This window comes from Chrysochloris asiatica, unplaced genomic scaffold, assembly GCF_000296735.1.
Source record: "Chrysochloris asiatica unplaced genomic scaffold, ChrAsi1.0 scaffold00109, whole genome shotgun sequence".
Taxonomy (NCBI): Eukaryota; Metazoa; Chordata; class Mammalia; order Afrosoricida; family Chrysochloridae; genus Chrysochloris; species Chrysochloris asiatica.
Genome location: NW_006408627.1, coordinates 4,480,270 through 4,483,305, shown reverse-complemented (window position 1 = coordinate 4,483,305; position 3,036 = coordinate 4,480,270). Strand labels below are relative to the sequence as shown.

General features: G+C 42.6%; 1 pseudogene; it reads right to left on the bottom strand.

Moving 5' to 3' along the window:
* Positions 1-1,455: 1,455 nt before the first annotated feature.
* On the bottom strand, positions 1,456-2,564 carry LOC102822983 (annotated as a pseudogene).
* Positions 2,565-3,036: the final 472 nt, after the last annotated feature.

Genomic DNA, 3,036 nt, shown 5'->3' with positions numbered 1-3,036 from the left:
GGATGTTATTTATTGGTCCAGTGATGAAGATTTTTTATTTCTTTACATTGAGGTGAGGTGCAACCCATATTGAAGGCCGTGGTCTTTGTTTTTTTAATTCCTCTTTGGTTTCAGCAAGCAAGGTTGTATCATCTGCATATCATAGGTTGTTAATGGCTTCCTGATTCCTTGTTCTTCTTCATATAATCCAGTTTCTTTGTTTAAGTGCTAACATGTAGATTAAATAACTATGGTGAAAAAATACAACCCTGGATCACACCTTTCCTAATTTCAAACCTTTTCAAGCCTCAGGAACATATTTTATTTAGTCTAGAACCTTCAGTAGCTGCCATATGATTAATGTAATTCAGGTGAAAAAAAAGTAATGTCTGCTGAGTCGATGCTGGCTTATAGCAACCCCACATGTTTTAGTGTTCATTGTTCCCTTGTTTTGTTTAACCAATGCCTTTTGGTCTATGTACAGACTCTCCATGAGCACAATTAAGTGTTCCAGAATGCTCATTCTCTGCAATGTGATCCATAGCTTGCCATGATCCACAAAATCAAAAACCTTTGTATAATATACAAAAAAACAGGTAAATAGTCTTCTGGGGTTTTCTGCTTTTAGCCAAGATCAATCTAATATAAGCAATGATATCTCTTATTCCACATCATTATCTGATTCCAGCTTGAACCTATGTCAGTTCTCTGTCAATATACTGTTGCAGCTACCTTTGAATTATCTTTAGTAAAAATTTACTTGCATGCAATATTAATGGTACTGTCCAATGATTTTCTCGTTCAGTTGGGTCATCTGTTTTTGGAACTGGCATTAATATGGATCTCTTCAAACCAGTTGGACAGGTAGCTGTCTCCCAAATTTATTGGCATAGATGAGCAAGTTCCTCCAGTGCCACATCAGTTTGTTGAAATATTTCAATTTTCATTCCATTAATTCTTGGTGCTTTGTTCTTTTCCAATGCCTTCAGTGTATCATGGACTTCATCTTTCAGTATCATTAGCTCTTGACTATGTGCTCCCTCTTGAAATGGTTGAACATTGACTATTTTTTTTTTTGAAAAGTTACTATATATCTTCCATGGTTATGTGTGTGTGTGTGTGTGTGTGTGTGTGTGTGTGTGTGTGTTTTATTGAGCATCTTTACACAGGGGCAGGCAGGACCTATGAACAGGGCAGGGCAGCAATGATAGCCTCAGTGAAGTCATGGCAGGTGGCATAAACACCCATGTCAGAGGTTTGAACCTGTGAAGGAGAACTGTCATCATACCTGTAGCCTATAGGCCTAGTTCCTAACAAACCCACGACCCAACAGTTTCCTAAGCCAGACCCAAGACAACCTAGGCTTGGTCCAGAAGGGTGACTATGGTCCACTGTCTCGAGGTAAGGCTCTGGTCCAGCATACAGAACGGATGTATAGATGTATGGTCCTTGTGAGGTTGGAAGGAATAAAGGGCTCTAGCCCCCATGGGGGTGCAGGTGGCCAATGATGGACTTGATGAAGTCAGATGTGGGTGCCTATGTCTTGAGTCTGAACCTTGCCAACTTTGATCACTTTCTTCACCTCATCTGCAATTATGGTGGAGTGGTACTCAAGATTGAGATGCCTCAGCATGTTGGAGGCTGAAAGATGCTGTATTCCTGCCGACTGCCTGAGCAAATAGATGCCCAGCACTCGTCTCAAAGACTGCATACTCTGCACTGTAGCTCTCCCCAGGAACCACACCAGCTCCCACAACCAGGCTAGCAGCCAGATTGTCAATAATATTCCCATATAGATTGGGCATCACAAGCACATCAAACCGGTAAGGATTCTGTGCCAGCCGCATAAAACAATTGTCTATGATCATTGTCTCAAACTTGTTTGGGGGGCCCAGCTCGGCAGCTTCCCTGCAGCACTGCAGGATCAACTCATCCCCAAGTTTCATAATGTCGGCCTTGTGCACAGCTGTGACTTTGGCCTGTCCCTTCTTGTTGGCATAAGCAAAGGCAAACTTTGCAATTCGCTGAGACTTGGCTCAAGTGATAATCTTCAAGCACTCAATCACACCCTTTGCAATGTCATGTTCTAGAAGGCTGCATTCCCCTTCCATCTGCACTCCCCTTCTAACTACTCTTGAATGATCACCTGGTCTAGATTGTTACGTAGGGTAACGTTTGCAAACAAATCCAATTTATGCCTCAGCCTCAAGTGTAGGAGGCTAGTTCCCCTTTATACTCCATTGGGGTATGGATCTTTCTAATGATTGCCACCTTGTTCTCCTCCTCAACACTTGCTCCAGCTTCTCCTCAGATACTCTATTCTGCACCTCACTCAGGTATTGTTCCTGGAACTCCACCAAGACAACAGCCGCCTTGAATACCTTGATGGTGTGCATTAACTCAAGGCCTATGCCATTCCCCGGCAGCATAGTCACTGGGAAGGTGCTCTCCACCTTCACGTCCTTGGCCTGGCTTCTCACTGTGGGCCCCGACATGGCCGAGGTGCACAGGCCCCTCTATACTCCAGGGTTCGGGGTGGCGACCAGCGCTCGGGTCAGCCAGTGGACACTGCTCAGTGCCTCCATAGTGTGCACTGCAGGACCTCTTCTATCTTCTTTAGATGCTTTCTGCATCATTAATCATTTTTTCCCGTAGAATTATTCAATATTGCAAGTTGAGGCTTTAATTTTTCTTCAGTTCCCTCACCTTGAGAAATGTTGAGCATGTTCTTCCACTTTAAATTTCTAACTCTAGGTCTTAGTGCATTTCATTATAATATTTGAATGCCCTTTGAAATTGCTATTAAGCTATTTTACCTCTTCATTTCTTCCATCTTCTTCAGCATTTCTGCACTGAAGAGCAAGTTTCAGAGTCTCTTCTGACATCCATTTTGGTCGTTTCCTTTTTTCTTATCTTCTTAATGATCTTTTGCTTTCTTCTTGTATGTCATCCCACAGCTCTTTGGTCTTTGGTCTTTAGTGTCTAATGCATTAAATCTGTTCTTGAGATAGTCTTGATATTCAGATGGGGTATGTTCAAGGTCATATTTTGTCTCTC